Source organism: Hakea prostrata, chromosome 1, assembly GCF_041222555.1.
Source record: "Hakea prostrata isolate BN-2017 chromosome 1, UWA_Hpros_2, whole genome shotgun sequence".
Lineage (NCBI taxonomy): Eukaryota > Viridiplantae > Streptophyta > Magnoliopsida > Proteales > Proteaceae > Hakea > Hakea prostrata.
In genome coordinates this window covers 23457744-23475550 of record NC_142600.1, presented here as the reverse complement: position 1 = coordinate 23475550, position 17807 = coordinate 23457744, and the positions used below count along the sequence as shown (strand labels likewise).

Below are 17807 nucleotides of genomic sequence, written 5' to 3'. Positions count from 1 at the left end.
AAGTATTCTTGTCTTTCTTTGGGTTAGAAAATAAAGAAAGATAATAACTAATGCCCTTTTAATTACTATTCTGTATTTTTTGAAATTACTAATTCAATCTTTAGACTTTGTTTTCAATTACTAATGCCTTCTTACCATTAAGCTATGTTAGTGGATACTTGCAACACCTGGATGGTTAGGTTGCTTGAGGTAACTTAACAGATGACGTAGTATTATAGCCTGGGTACTTGCAACACCTTCATGGTTAGGTTGCTTCTTTATTTTTTATTTATTTTCTTTTTTCAAACTCAAGGACTAAGTTGCCTTTGATTTGGTAGTAATTATGAAGCAATTGCTTAAGCAGTCAAGAGTCAAATTAGACTGCTCTCCTCATATTCAGCCGTGACAGCATGAGTGTGGAAATTAAACTCACCTCTTTGCTTACTTTGTCAAAGATATCATCTCTATAAATAGGTATACTATTATTTGCAGAACCAAGCAGCCTAGCTACTAAGACAACAACTAGCTTCTTAGTTGTTTTGCCAAGTACTATTGTCTTCTTCCTAATAGTTAGTCCATCATGTTTCAGCTTGAGTTCTCACTTTCTATTCTACTAGTTGTTGTCCCACTCTTAATCTTCTTCATCAAAACCAGCTTCACTCAACTGCTAAAGAAGAAGTCTCCGTCTTCAGTTTCATCATCTCAATCCACCAAATTCCCCAAGTCATACCCATTGTTGGGTTCCTCAATTGCTATTTCTGCTAACCAAGAGCGATTCAACCAATGGGCTACGGAGCTTCTTCAAGATAGCCCCAATGGAAACATCCTCCTCCATCGCCCTCTTGGCCATCTTCAGCTTGTAACAACTAACCCAGCCAACGTCCAACACATTCTCAAAAATGAATTCAATCTCTACCCAAAAGGGGACTTCTTCAGAGACACCCTCACCAACTTCCTTGGCGATGGCATCTTTAATGCTGATGCCGATAACTGGAGATTTCAGAGACAGATATCCAGCCATGAATTCAACACCAAATCTCTCCGCAAGTTCATTGAAACAGTCGTGGAAGCTGAGGTCTTCGACCGTCTCCTTCCCCTACTTGACCACGCTGCTGAAAATAATTATGTTCTTGATCTGCAAGACATCCTTCAGAGGTTTACGTTCGATAACATCTGCAGAATTGCTTTTGGGTATGACCCGGCGTGCCTGTCACCATCTTTCCCACAGCCCAAATCAGAATTCGCTGAAGCATTCGAAGCTGCAACCCAGTTGAGCAGCGAGAGGTTTCACTACATATTCCCTCCTTTCTGGAAGCTTAAAAGGGCACTTAATATTGGGTCTGAGAAGTGTCTACGACAAGCCAATGCAACCGTCCGTGAATTCGCAACGAAGGTAGTGAGAGAAAAGAAAAGAGAACTGGAAGAGAAATCTTCACTAGAAACACAGGATCTCCTCTCAAGAATCTTGAACTCTGGCCACTCTGATGAACGCTTTGCTGCTGATATGGTGATCAGCTTTATCTTAGCTGGCCGGGATACCACATCCGCAGCCTTGATATGGTTCTTCCTGCTAGTGCATCGCAATCCTCGTGTTGAAGAGGAGTTAATGAAGGAGTTGAAGGATAAGCCAGAATCACTTGGTTACGACGATGTGAAGCATGTGGTCTACACCCATGCAGCCATCTGTGAAACCATGAGGTTGTATCCACCGGTTCCCAACGACACAAAATTCGCAGCGGCTGACAATTACCTCCCGGACGGTACCTTTGTGAAGAAGGGAGCCGGAGTTACATACTTCCCCTATGCCATGGGAAGGATGGAGAAGATATGGGGGAAAGACTGCCTGGAGTTTCTACCGGAGAGGTGGCTTCAGAGGGAGGATGACAACAAGGCGGTGAAGTTTGTGGGAAAAGATCCATACACATATCCAGTGTTTCAAGCAGGTCCCAGGGTGTGTTTGGGGAAAGACATGGCTTTCTTGCAGATGCAGAGGATAGTGGTTGGTGTGATGCAGAAGTATCGGGTGGTGCCGGCTGAGAAGGACTTCGATCCGCTTTTTGTTTCCTACCTATCCTCCAAAATGAAAGGAGGTTTTCCTGTGAGAATTGAAAAGAGGGAAGTTGCGTCTGGTGATGAATGACCATGACCATGGGTTTCAAATGCTCTGTTTTCTTTGATAAGGGTTTAAAGGGAATCACAACAACTAACTTGATTTTTGTGTTTTGTAATACGTTACCTTTGTTTGTATGGTACTCAAACATTTGTTTGGCAACAAATAAAGAAGAAAACTTCTATTTTATTGATCCTTCAGCACCTTCTATTAGGATTTGGATTTCCTCCGCCTGTTTGCACGGTTCACTTGACTTAACACAGAGTCCAGATCATCTCCCGGTCGGGGAAGGACTCTGTGTTCAGTGCTCTTCGATGGCTTTGCAACCACAAAATATAGTGGGACACAGGTAAAAAATAATAAAATATATTTAAAAAAAACTTATCATCTTTACTTGTGGGCCCGTTGTATTCTGTGGTTGTAAAAGATTTTTATTTGCGGCAGCAGCTGCCTGCTGCTGCCGATGGCTAGGATTAATCCACATAAACAAAAAGAAATCCAACGGTTGTAAATGTAAATGCAAATTTTGATTTTTACATTAAAAAGTTTAAAAGTTTTCGAATTCTCAAATCACGTCCCTTCACCAATTTGCCTTTGACAAACCGCGGTGTATGCACATAAGCTGTGAATGTGTGATACTTTGAAGGGTACTATTTTAATTTAATAGAATCTGAACCACATTTCCAGCGAAATCGCTCGAGGAAGTCGAAACACTAGGTTTTTAGGGATATCCGTTTCTAGTTGAGACTCAGGGTCTTAATTCAGGGTCTTGAAATTCTGAGAGGAGGTTTGAAATTTTTAGGAGCAGTCGTGGAGGTGTTTTTCTCTTGGGAAAATAAGATACGCAGGAATGGAGGATTAAAGGGACTCTTGCTTGCAATGACAAGTCGTTGTGAAATCTTCTTTGACAGGATAAGAGAGATTTCAGGTCATTATAGTATGTGCTGAAAGAAAATCTAGAGTTTCTCCTCTTTTTGAGTTGTTTTCTCTCCTGTAAGTGAGGAAACCTTTCTTTTATCCATGGAGGAAAATCGAGTTCTTAAGTTTTCTGGGCACCTGGATCCAGGAGTTCAGACCCAAAATCTCTTCATCGCCACCGCCGAATCAGGTTTCTACTCATCGACCATCTCATATCTACTATCCCTTCTCCTCTTCTGCTTCATATCCATTTACTAGGATGCTAGGTTTTACAGTGCGGTGAATATCCATCCATCTACAAGGATGTGATTTGGACGGTAGTTAGTATACTTTGAAGGTCTCTGCTTCATATCCATTTACAGGGATGTGATTTGTGAATTTGAAACCTTTAAACTTTTAAATGTAAAAATCAAAATTTGCATTTTGAGTTTACAACCGTCAGATTTTGTTTTGCTTATGTGGCTTAATCTTAGCCATCGGCAGCAGCAGGCAGCTGCTGCCGCAAATAAAAATCCGGTTGTAAAGCCGTTCGTTGGGGAGCACTCTACGGGGAGATGATCCGAACTCCCTAGCACAAGTGCACCTAGGTGTAGAGGATTTGGACGCCTTCTACCATTTTAAAAAGTTCCGTTTCTACAGTTTGCAGAAGTAACTATGGCTGTAATAAAGTTGTTCCCATCAATAGATCTATCTCCATGTACATATCTACCCATGTATCAAGAATTAATTACCATCAGAAACCTCCTGATATCTGTAATATACCTGATACTAAAAAAATAAACAAGAAAGAAAGAGGAAAAAAGAAAAAGAAGAAGAAAGAAAGTTTTGGCGCACATACCCTCAATCCATGTGGCAATCTACGATTAGCGATAGAGACAGAATTAAACATTGAGTGGGGTAAGCAGTAAGCTACTGCACATATTGTGTGAGCTCATGTGAGATCCACAGTTGCATATTTTATCATATTTTAGATTACTTATTTTGATAATTCTTTTTTTTTTAATAAAACAATTACTTCAATAATTAGTTTAATACAACGATATAAATATACAGTTTTTAATTAAGTTTTAATTTTTTGTTCCTTCAAAGTAGGGGTTTAACGGTAACCGTTGAATAATTATTAAGAATGGCATCTACTTTCCGTGTAATTTTTTATTAAAAATTTATTTTTAATAGAGGAGGGGGGAGAAATAGAGGTATTTCACATGTGGAGTGAAAAGAATAAAGAAAAAAAAAAATAGAGAACTAATCAAATTTTGTAAAAAATGGGCCCCCAGCCCCTATGTGGCTTCACCACTGTCTATGATTAAGTTCTTTTTGAAAAAAATTATATAAAAATCCACATTGTTTGGTTTAATACTAATTTAATGAAAGTTTTCGAAGTTGAAAGATCTCAAAACATGTTTTACTTTCACTTCAAAGCTTAGTTTTTATGTATATTCAAGAAAAAAAAGAAGAAAAAAAATTATCTTTAATTTCTACATATGTCTTTGCGGGCTAAATATGTCATGTTCTAATTCCCAATTCCAGGTTGAGTTGATGACACTTAAATTCTGGAGACATAACAAGTTAAAATCCGACTCTTCATCATTTTGCATTCTCTATCTCCTTTATCTTGTTTAAGAATTCATCATTATTTTATTTCTTTTTATTTTTCAAGAATAGGGTATAGTATAATCAAACTTTCTAGTTTCTACACTTTCTTGGAAAAGAAAAACAAAAAACAAATTATTATATAGATCTTCCCCAATTTCGTGACATAATGAAACTGAAAAGTATAGCCACCCAAAAAAAAAAAAAAAGACTAGTTGATATATTCATTGTTACCCAATAAAACAAAGTTGATTTTTTCATCGCCTCACCATTCCATGGATCATCATTACAAGACGTTTTTTCAACAATCTCGGAATGAATGGAAGTGAGACTTGTATAATATTATACAGAGATGATGCATTTAATTGGATTCAGATTTACGTGTGAAATTAATGAATTGACTGCAACTTTTTGTGTTTGTATCAATAAAGCCATCTGAAAAAGCTTGTTACTCGTATCAAGATTGCATGAACCTTGGCTACTGGCTGAGTTGTAGTTACATTCTTATTGGCTCAGTTATGTTTTCACAGAAATCTTGGAAGACATGAAAATATGAAAGTTCGATCGGAAAGCTATTAAAGGCATTAGGAACATGATTGCATTCTGGCTTGCAGTCAGATTCTTTCTCAGTAAATAGTGTAATATTAATACTAATTAATGTTAGCACGTAATTATCTTTAATGTGAAAATGAACAATCCTACCATAATTACCTAAGTTGGCTAAACCTTGGAAATTGGCATCGAACAATCAAGAATGAATACATTTTCCATAGATTTATGCCTTTGCTTATTCCTGCTTTCTGACCCTGATTGTCTATTCAGAGTCTAATAGCCAGTTTCTGTGTTGTTGGCCCAAATTTGCATGACAGGGAAGTTGTAGTTGGAGGCAGAGTGAGGTTGACCACCTTGGTAGGTGAGGATGACTCTTGCCCTGTAACCATATGTTGTTTCATTGGCCTAAAATGAAGGTGTTGTCATTGTTGGCAACTTAAGTGGGCTTTGATATTGTACAGCAACATACAAAAAGGTTCCGAGAAAAAGAATCCAATTCAAATAAAAAAAACTCAAGAATCCTGTTTTTGAGGGTCTCTCAAGAATCCTGTTTTTGAGGGTCTCTGTCCAGTTTTGATCAACCTCTTCATCGGATGGTCATCCAGTGTCCGATTGAGCCAATTTTTGGACGAGAGCTTCACGAATTCTTGATCTTCAAATCCAACGGTGGGATTGTTCATTGGAGATCTCTAAGTTAGTCCGATTTGTACGTCAAAACACTCCTTGTTTAAGTTAGATAGGAACTTTGAGTTTGATTCAAACTCTGAGTTTAATTAATCCATAAAAGGAGAGCAAACTTCAGCAGAAGAGGAAGGACGTTTTGAGGAGCTTGGGAAGAGCGTGGAGGTCGAACCAGAAGACGTTGGTTGGCTTTGGAGATCTGAAGCTTGGGAATAAGAAGTCTTTTGTTTTGCTGAACAAGAAAGAAAGGGAAAGAGAAGGAAGAAAAAGCAGCAGAAGAAAAGAAGGGAACATGGTTGTATGGTTTTTTTAAAGAGAGAAAACTGAAAAAGATTGAAAAGAAAAAAAAAAGAGTTGGAGAAAAAGAGAAACAAGTATTGTTACCATGCATCTTACACAAGTTGAGGTAACCTGTATTCACAAGTTATTGTCTATTATTTTCTAGGTTATGTTTAATGATAAAGAACCTAGATCATGAATGTAATTTGGGGAACTTGAATTATTGGTTTACATTGTGACCTAGCAAGATGGAGCTTGTCTAGGGGGTTGGGGTTGGTGCCCTTGTCTGAATTGCATTTTAGACTATAGCAGGGATTGGTGTTCCTGGACTGTTGTAACAGTCAAAATATCTAGGAGTGTATTGAGTAATATACGAAACCCTATGTAGGGTATTACTCCGTGGATGTAGTCAGTTTGGCCGAACCACGTAAACTCTGGTGCATTGCATTTTTTTTGTTGCACATATTGGAGTGCCTTGATTGCAGAGTGGTGGTACACTGTCTGGTAGACCTAGCCATATTGTGGTGTGTGGTGGACGTGTCCTTGTGCAGTTGATAGCTACGAGTGGTACATTGTCTGGTAAACCCAGCCACATTGTGGTGAATTTTTGAAAATACTGATTCACCCCCTCTCAGTGTCAATCTGAAAATAACACCATACATGAACAATCTCTTGAGGTAGATCTTGCACAGTACCAGAATGTCGTTTTTTGAGTTATTGGGCCTGACATGCTTTTATGTAGTGATACTTGTACATGCGTCTTAATCACCATAGGGATCTGTTTTCCCCCCTTCCTGGAGTGAGTCTTTCTTTTGTCTCTTGCGTCAATTTGTTGATATACCAGTGTCAAGCATCATTAGTATTGATGTTGCCAGAACTTTGAGTCTTTCAGGTAGTTTTAACTGACAGGAATATAACACAGTGAGGTTCACAGAAGGTGGGATGATCATTCCATGCCTTAACCGTGCTTGGGTGCAGAGTCAAAGTGACTACTACTACCTGGCACGACATTTCTTGACACGAGTGCAATTGCTAAGGAATTAGTCAAGTCAAACCTCAAATCTCCAGCATGAATGGAAATCTTCAGGAACCATTTGAAACAGTGAAATTTGGCAGCTTTGCAGAATGATTTTACCATTTGTATTTTTGGAATCAGGTTTTTGTTTTAATTCGACTTTTTCAGTTTGGTGTTCAGTGCCTGTTAACCGTCCTAATTGTATTGATTTGAATTCCACTGGAAATAGAGAAATTCATGTTGATTGTTGGGGCTTCAAACTCAACTGAACACTGGCAATTTTTCTCTCGTGGATTACAGAAGCGTGCTTGAATTCCAAAAAATGCAGAATGGTTGATGTGGGATTTTATTTAAATTTCAGTGTGGAGGATTCATCAAGCACACTAGTGGTTGGATCAGGTCCAAAATCTGTAATTCCTTCTCTCTTCTGTTCCTGTGTTGGACCAACCCACTAGTTCGAAAGTCCTGTGCATCATCTGCTCATCTATTATTGTTGGTAATACATCAAAAGTAATTCAATTCAATTAATTGATGGGGAAAAAATTCCTTACCGGAATTCGCTTTCCCTTACTTGAAGTATTCGCAGCGGAAGTCTAGATCCACGTTCTCGCTCCACCACCAAAGGTTTACCGGCGAGATTCCTCAATCACGGGAAGGGAATATATCCACAACCCAAATGCCGTGGATTAATGGAATGAAGATCGAATACTAGCAAGAAGAAAATCTAAGCTGCGATTCTTAGAGAGGGGAGAGAGATGGAGCCGCCGTTTCTCAGAGATTCGCTCGTACGAATGAATCACTCCGTTACTTACTCACTAATGCGGTGGTTACTAAAATATATAACCTATTTTGTAACCGCCCTAATAGTGAGTTTCAATATTGCCCTTGGGCATTTAATTTATTAATCAAATTAATAAATTCCATCACTCCACTTGCACAAGGGCAAGTGTTAATCTTTCAATGTGTCCCAGACACTTGTATATCCCGGATATACACATTCAATCTCTCTGCTATGTATCCCGGATACATAGACCTCTTGTGTCCCAAACACACATGCATATCCCGATATACATATATATTGATCTCTTCACTATGTATCCCGACATAGACCACTGTGTCCCGGACACTAATATCCACAAGTCATCGGCAAAATGGGTTGTGCGACCGGTGATATACCTCACGCGTGAGCCCCAAACTAGAAACCTTCCCGAAGGCCGAATGGCACATCACTCATAGAGCAAATCAAATAAGCATTAGTATAACACGGTGTCCTAGGTTTATTCAAACTCACCGGACTAAAGGTATCTCGATCCCTCCGAGAGATCACCTTCTTGTCCTTAAAATGTTCACTCTGTAACACATACGGTTGGCGCCGAAACACTTTTAGGGTGCAGTTGAATCAAACCTTTCCTTTCGCCAGACCATCACTACACTTAGGATTGACTCCTTTCCCGGTAGTGCCCCTTTAGGTCGAATCTATCATGACCATAGGTAACACCCCAGTAGCCACATCAACCCTTCGTTTCATGATGTCGTCGAAAGTCACTAAGAACACTAATGGACTCACACAATGAGAGGAGCGGATCCATCCTCTCATTTCCAATGATCGCTAAGCACACATAGTATGATATATGTGCTATGGTGGAGCATTCTATATACAATAGAACGTATGTCCATCTCAACACCATACGGGTCTTAGTCCAACTGCGCCTAACCCGAGTTACTTTATTGTCGCCACCCTAGCGCCACATAAAGTACTCGCACTGCTCCTATAGGCAACATGAATAGTGGGAACATTCATGTCGATTCTCTTCACAATAGAGAAACTCATCTTGATTCCAAATCAAGGCGACATCATGATTATGAATTGACCTACACAAAGTCATTCACAATCCGTCTCATCTCTCGCTCGCCTCCAAGGCGCCGAGGCGAATGCTCGTGTGAGTGAGCCATTCTCTTGCCTATTGACATATGTTGTTTTATGCTAGAAGAAAACACAATCACACGGTGAATAAAAAAATGCTGGAATGAACTCATATTATTCATTAATAAGAAAGTCTCGGACAAAAATAAGTCACAATCTACGTGGCAAGGATTTTACATGAGAAATAAAAACATCCTTGGCTATAGGTTTGGTAAGAGGGTCAGCTACCATCAAACTAGTAGATATGTGCTTAAGTACAACTTTCTTTCTTGATGTAATGTCTCTAACAAAGTGGTATCTCAATTGTATATGTTTGATCTTCCCATGATACTTGGGGTCCTTGACATAGCTAAGAGTTGCCGTACTATCACGGTAGACAAGGGCGGCCTCTTTGGATGTCATCACAATCCCGGTATGTCGAAGGAATCTTCTCAACCAAACAGCCTCTTGAACCGCAGCTGAGCATGCCACATACTCCCTTCCTGGGGGGGGGATATACAAGCCTCGCTTCTTGCTACACCACGAAATGGCCCCGCCATTCAGCAAGAGCATATCCGGAGGTTGATTTGCGCTCATCGATGTCTCCGCCCAGTCGGCATCACTATAGCCAACTAACCGCAAATCCGATCCTTGGTAACACAACATGTAGTTACTCGTTCCTCCGAGATATCTCAATATCCTCTTGGTCGCTTTCAGTGCTCTATGCCCGGGTTTGATTGGTACCGACTAACCAAACCCACTGCATAACAAATATCCGGCCTAGTACACATCATAGCGTACATAGGCTACCCACCGCCTGGAATATGGAACTCTTTCCATCTTGGTTTTCTCCTCTGGAGTCTTAGGACCCATATCAAGGCTCAAATGCAAACCCTTCTCCACTGGAGTATCAATTGGTTTGCGGTTGTGCATCGTATCTCATCAAGACATTGTCAATATAGGTCTCTTGAGATAAACCCGGTAATCTCTTTTGCCTATTTCGACAATCTTGACACCAAGCACATAGCTTGCTTCACCCATGTCCTTCATATCAAATACGAAGGACAACCATTTCCGAATGGTTTCCAATAGCTCCTTGCTATTGCTAGCCATAAGTATGTCATCTACGTGCGGTGTCGAATGACATAATTATTATCGGATCTCTTGGTGTAAACACGGTGGTCTTCCTCAAGCATGGAAAAACCATTTTCCATCATAGCTTGGTGGAAGCGCACATTCCACTGTCTAGATGCTTGCTTTAAGCCATATATGGACTTCTTAAGCTTGCACACTTTGCGCTCAAGTCCATGTGCTTCAAAGCCTTGAGGCTGATCCATATAGATCTCTTCCTCAAGTTCTCCATTGAGAAAACAGTTTTTACATCCATCCGATAAAGCTCCAAGTCCAACCGAGCAACAATGGCTAGTATGAGGCGGATTGAGGCAAACCTAACCACGGGGAAAAAGTTTCCTCATAATCACGCCCTCTCGTTGGGTGTAGCCCTTAGCCACTAACGAGCCTTGAATCTCTCAATAGATCCATCCGCCTTTCTTTTGATCTTGAGAACCCACTTGTTCCCAATCGCCTTTCGGCCTGGCGGCAAGTCAACCAAGTCCCAGACATGATTAACTTTCATCGACTCCAACTCTTCCTTTATTGCTTTTAACCATTCCTTTGAGCTTGACCCCGCAAGAGCTTCCTTCACGCTCTTTGGTTCATGCTCATCGACTGAAATCATCTCACAGTCGATCTCTTCAGGAGTTACCATGTAGGCTTCATCCTCTATGTCGAAACGTCGACGAGGAACTAGCCCGCGCATTCTGTGACCAGACGGAAATTCCGTCTGGGTCACTGGTGACCACTCGGATAATAGGCGGACGGCCGCGTCGGATCGTCGTCTGGTCCACAGTGACAAAAAAACGGCGATTTTTCAATTTTTCTTGAACGGAAAAAAATGGTAAAACACGTTTTTTCACTCAAAAATCATCCAAAAACACATGAAAAAAAAATCCAACAATAAATTTTAAACAAAAATTTTCATCATGGATTATCAATTCATGCAAATCTCCATTAGGGAAATCCACAAGGATCTCCCACTCGGATCCGAATCAAAATTAAAGGTTTCCAAAAACCCTATCAATTCTCCCATGGGTTTCGTATTAAACCCTTGATCCTCCCATTGGATCCATACAATAAAATTAAACAATGGGGAGGAACAATAAACGTGGGAACCTGGCTCTGATACCAATGTTGGTAATACATCAAAAGTAATTCAATTCAATTAATTGATGGGGAAAAAATTCCTTACCTGAATTCGCTTTCCCTTACTTGAAGTATTCGCAGCGGAAGTCTAGATCCACGTTCTCGCTCCACCACCAAAGGTTTACCGGCGAGATTCCTCAATCACAGGGAAAGGGAATAATATCCACAACCCAAATGCCGTGGATTAATGGAATGAAGATCGAATACTAGCAAAGAAGAAAATTTAAGCCTGCGATTCTTAGAGAGAGGGAGAGAGAGATGGAGCCGCCGTTTCTCAGAGATTCGCTCGTACGAATGAATCACTCCGTTACTTACTCACTAATGCGGTGGTTACTAAAATATATAACCTATTTTGTAACCGCCCTAATAGTGAGTTTCCAATATTGCCCTTGGGCATTTAATTTATTAATCAAATTAATAAATTCCAACAATTATTAAGATGTCCATGGTGGTTGTGTGCAGGTTTGTTGTTTGATGTTCAGACTTAATCAACTGGATAATGCAACATGGAATCGTAGACAAGTATGGTTAAAAGTGGTCGTCCCACCTTAGAGAGTGATTTCTTCGATTGGTATAGTGTGTGGATTACAAGGGAGACTAAACTCTAGAGAGCTATGGATTTGTATTGTCAAGTAAGCCTGAAAAGCAACGGAAATCTTGGAAAATATGCTTTTTGGATTGCAGCAAGGAATGATAAAAGCAATACAAAATGTGATTAAAATAGATGACATTTGGACAAATAATCCACAGATGGCAGATCTGTTACTATAGCCCTCGAGAATGACGTGGTCATTTGGGGAACTAGCCATGTTTATGGAACTAGCATCAATAACAAAAAGGGTAAAATATGATACATTCCCAAATTCAATACTCCCGGATTATTTTGAAATGTATGCAAACTTTGTAGCTAATCAGGTGAATGACTGTAATAAAATCTTCTAGTTCTAATATTAATTTTCTTTTATCAAAAAAAAAAAAAAAGAAAAGTAATTGTGCCTGAAACAAATGCTTTTCACTTCTCACCTCATTACGGAATATAAAATCAGAGGTAGTAAGGTAGGGTGGGTGTAAAGGGGTATGACAAGGTCTACAATCACACCAATGTAATTGTTACGGCCAAGATTTAAAGTATGATAGTAGTCGATACATATCCATATGAATCGTACTAAAATACATTGACCAATGTGATACAAGACAAGACGATATGTCTTTTAAAATCTCCTAATTGATACGATACAATACTCGATATCGATACTTTAAACCTTGGTTACAGCGGGTTTGGATTCTCTCCAAGGAGGGTATCGTCCATGGACTGCCCAGTGAGCCCTCAGAAAATGCCACGTGTCTGATTCCAATCTAAAAGCTACAGTAAAACAACTCATTTTTTACCCAACTTGAAATCTACAGTACTGTAAAATCCGATTTAGTATCCAAGTTTCCCTTCACTTCCCAAATAAAAACTCAACTGGAAAAAACTTAGTAGAAGAAGACTACATTGAAATCGCTCCCTTCTCTTTTACTGAATTTAAATAAAAAAAAAAACCAAATTGAAAACGAAGAAGAAGAAGAAGACGACATTGAAATCTCAGAACCGCTTCTTCCAGAAAATTTTCAGAAAAATAGAAATCCTTGAAATAAAAAATGAAAGTGTTGAAAGAAACTGTTGTTTAGCATCTTCCACAATCTTAAATAAAAAAAATAATAAAAAAAATAAATAAATAAATAAATAAAAAAAGAAGAAGTAAGTTAAACAGAGCCTCCTTGAAGAAATTTTCTCAAACATTTCTTTTATATACATATATAGATATATTGTCAAACATTCATGTTTTATAAACATTTATTGTATTTAAAAAGAATGAATATAATTGACCTTATCTCACAATCCCTTAGAACTAAGTTGCTTTTTGATATGATAACTTTTTTTTAAGTAGTCAAAGACAATTTAATGGAGTCTGCAAATAATAGCTTGGTTGATTTTGTCAAAGATTCTCATCCATAGTTCACTGCTACAATTGCGAAGGGTAAACAAAATATAGTCTTCAGCATTATACGTATTTTAATATTTTATGATTGGTTCAATTCAACATTACAGCCCTTTTAATTCAAAAAATGTCTAGATCCGTAATTAAAAGACAATAACTATATGCTTGCAGTCAAGTATAGGGTTCTCATTTAAACTTTGTGATCCAATCATACAGTTGTAGGGGTCATTACAAACCCACAGAAATAGTCAAGCCAAAGGCTTAGAAACCCGTATCAACAAACACAAGGTCAAAGGAGGTATTTCAAGTTTGAGATATAGTATTCTCATATGGTTTCAGTTGTCTGAGAGATGAGACTTGAGATCATGGATCTGTATTGGATTTTCTTTTAAAATAATAGTATAATATCTGTTTAAGTTTCAGAAGTCGTTAAAATTCTCTGTATCAAGTTTTTATATATTTTTTTTATGAATCTTGTGGATGGGAAAATTTCAATTCAAGGCCTTCCAGCTATTCTATGTATCCAAAGTAATTAAATATCTTATATATTATAAAAAAAATATAAATAGAAATCTTATACATTTTAGTCTCACATCGGTGGGAAGCTGACTAATATTAGTATTAATGTTAAATGCTCCTAAGTAAGATTGTATTAGGGAAGAGGTAGGTATGGACTACTCAGAGATCCGGATATACATCACATGAGCACGCCGTGCTGGGCTAGGACATGGCCGTGGTCGGTGTGAATAGTCTGTCTAAGTGCAAGTGCATGTCAAGGATCAGCTCTAATTTTTTCTTGTGGTAATCTACAAAGTGAGGTTGAAAAATAAAAATTAAGAAATGTGATACTCCAATAAATTCTCAGATTTATTCATATAATTAGAACTTAAGTTCGTTTGGACCAGCTTTGGTGTACCTTGACTGTTCTCAGATTTTTCATATCATTAGAACTGAAGTTTGCTTGGGCCAGCTTTGGTGTACCTTGACTCCATCCTCAAAGTCAAGGATAACTGTTCTATCTATATATTTTTTATAGTTTACTTAGATTTGGCAGCTTTGATTTGGTATTATAGAGGATGAATGGGGTCCATGGAGATTTGAATCCAAGCCTAGAAAATCTGATGGAAACGCCTTGATGGCTACGTTGCGTTGAATTTTTTAATCATTAAGGGATGTTTTCAATGGTCAACAGTCAGTTAAGACTGTACAGATATAATATTTTTGAGTTGAATGTGGAGAACTGATACTTCTTCAAAGATCTCACGCCTATAAATTCACTACTATGATGCAGAGAACTGATCCAGAAACCAGAGTTGCATGCGTTCTTCATAACAAACATCTCATCCATCATGTTTCAGCTTGAGTTGTCAACTTCTCTTCTATTGGTTATCGTCCCACTCTTCCTCTTCTTCATCAAAACCAGCTCACTCAACTGGGAAAGAAGAAGTCTTTATCTTTACCTTCATCTAAAACCACTAAATTCCCCAAATCCTACCCGTTGTTGGGTTCGTCCATCGCCATTTCTGCTAACCAAGAGCGATTCAACCAATGGGCTACAGAACTACTTCAAGAAAGTCCCAACGGAAACATCCTCCTCCATCGCCCTCTTGGCCATCTTCAGCTTGTAACCACTAACCCAGCCAACGTCCAACACATTCTCAAAAACGAATTCAATCTCTACCCAAAAGGGGACTTCTTCAGAGACACCCTCACCAACTTCCTTGGCGATGGCATCTTTAATGCTGATGCCGATAACTGGAGGTTTCAGAGACAGATATCCAGCCATGAATTCAACACCAAATCTCTCCGCAAGTTCATCGAAACAGTCGTGGAAGCCGAGGTCTTCGACCGTCTCCTTCCCCTACTTGACCACGCTGCTGAAGATAATTATGTTCTTGATCTGCAAGACATCCTTCAGAGGTTTACGTTCGATAACATCTGCAGAATTGCTTTTGGGTATGACCCGGCGTGCCTGTCACCATCTTTCCCACAGCCCAAATCAGAATTCGCTGAAGCATTCGAAGCTGCAACCCAATTGAGCAGCGAGAGGTTTCACTACATATTCCCTCCTTTCTGGAAGCTTAAAAGGGCACTTAATATTGGGTCTGAGAAGTGTCTACGACAAGCCAATGCAACCGTCCGTGAATTCGCAACGAAGGTAGTGAGAGAAAAGAAAAGAGAACTGGAAGAGAAATCTTCACTAGAAACACAGGATCTCCTCTCAAGAATCTTGAACTCTGGCCACTCTGATGAACGCTTTGCTGCTGATATGGTGATCAGCTTTATCTTAGCTGGCCGGGATACCACATCCGCAGCGTTGATATGGTTCTTCCTACTAGTGCATCGCAATCCTCGTGTTGAAGAGGAGTTAATGAAGGAGTTGAAGGATAAGCCAGAGTCACTTGATTACGACGATGTGAAGCACGTAGTCTACACCCATGCAGCCATCTGTGAATCCATGAGATTGTATCCTCCGGTTCCCAACGACACTAAATTCGCAGCGGCCGACAATTACCTGCCGGACGGTACCTTTGTGAAGAAGGGAGCGGGAGTTACATACTTCCCTTATGCAATGGGGAGGATGGAGAAGATATGGGGGAAAGACTGCCTGGAGTTTCTGCCGGAGAGGTGGCTTCAGAGGGAAGATGACAACAAGGTGAAGTTTGTGGGAAAAGATCCATACACATATCCAGTGTTTCAAGCAGGTCCCAGGGTGTGCTTGGGGAAAGACATGGCTTTCTTGCAGATGCAGAGGATAGTGGTTGGTGTGATGCAGAAGTATCGGGTGGTGCCGGCCGAGAAGGACTTCGATCCGCTTTTTGTTTCCTACCTATCCTCCAAAATGAAAGGAGGTTTTCCAGTGAGAATTGAAAAGAGGGAAGTTGCGTCTGGTGATGAATGACCATGACCATGGGTTTCAAATGCTCTGTTTTCTTTGATAAGGGTTTAAAGGGAATCATAATTCATAACAACTAACTTGATTTTTATGTTTTGTAATACGTTACTTTTGTTTGTATGGTACTCAGAAGAAAACTTCTATTTTATTGATCCTTCAGCACCTTCTATTAGGATTTGGATTTCCTCCACCTTGGTTTTCTCTCTCACAACCCACCTAACACAGGGTCAGATCACCTCTCCGTTAGGGGAGTACTCTATGTTTTGTGCTCCCTGATAAGGATGTCAATTCGGTATTGAAATCGATTAATCGTACGGAACCGTGCCATTTAAAATTGTAAATCGTACCGCACCATTTCAAAATCGGTACGGTATATACCAAAAACTGTTTTCTAAATTCGGTACAGTACGGTTTTGGTGTGAGGATCCATACCGTTGGTATGTATCGCATATTGTACCGCAAGAACCATACTGAAACTAAATTTTGAATTGAATTTCATACCATATTTGGTTTATTTGTGTAATTTTCTCTTTCAACTTATGACCCTAACATTTAGCTTTAGCCTTTAGTTCCATGCAATTTAGAGCTTCAATTTGTTTATTGGGCTCCAATTGTCACAAGCTTGGTGGTACACTTGTACTTTTGTATTTCTAATTCCCTATTAGTGGTTGCTGGTCAGAGCTTTCTCAGGTAGTTAGTTTCATTGATTTTACACTCCTGGGTAAAGCCTCACTTGACAAAGTTGATTCTAGGTTAAGGCAAAAGCCCAGCCAGCCCAACCCAGTTTTGTCACAACCTTAAAAATGCAAAATCGATACAGGTGTAGAATATAGGCATAAGAATGTTTAAAATACCGATACTTTTGTATTGCATTGCAATGAAACAATCAATTTATTTTATAGTAATTTCAACCGATCTCCTGTAGTATTTTATGATGAAACAAAAGCAAGTTCAAAGTAATCTATATATATAGGAGTAAAACCCAACATTATGATTAGAAAAATAGAATTTCTCATACCGAATTTATACCGTACCAAATACTGAACCGTGCTGTTTTTTTATACCAATTTTATATAGAAATCATACCACACCGCTTTTTAAAATATTGTTTCCATACCGTACTGTATAAATTCGGTATGGTATGGTTTCGGTATGAGGTTTTCAAAGTCGATACCGTATTGAATTACCGGTACCGTACCGAATTGACACCCTTACTCCCTGATAACTTTGCAACTACAAAATACAGTGGGGCCCACAGATAAAAAATAATAAAATTTGTAAAAAACCCATCACCTTTACCTGTGGGCCCCGTTGTATTATGTGGTTGTAAAACTGTTCGTCGGGGAGCATAGAGTGCTCCCCCAACGGAGAGATGATCCGGACTCCCTAACACAAGCGCACTTAGGCGTAGAGGATCTGGACGCCTGTTTTTACACTTTGCAGAAGAACTAGCTAATGCTGTAATAAACTTGTTCCCATCAATAGATCTCTGTGTACATATCTACCCGTATATCAATAACTAATTACCATCAGAAACCTCATGATATTTGTAATATACCTGATACTATATTGTTAGGTTCGTCTAATGAAACTTATTTTGCATCATTTGAAAAAAAAAAAAAAAAAAAGTTTTGGTG

At 39.2% G+C, this 17807-nt stretch overlaps 2 pseudogenes; both read left to right on the top strand.

Moving 5' to 3' along the window:
- The first annotated feature begins 481 nt into the window (after positions 1-481).
- Positions 482-2281, top strand: LOC149028358 (cytochrome P450 94A1 pseudogene; annotated as a pseudogene).
- A 12311-nt stretch (positions 2282-14592) lies between these two features.
- Positions 14593-16230, top strand: LOC149028357 (cytochrome P450 94A2 pseudogene; annotated as a pseudogene).
- Positions 16231-17807: the final 1577 nt, after the last annotated feature.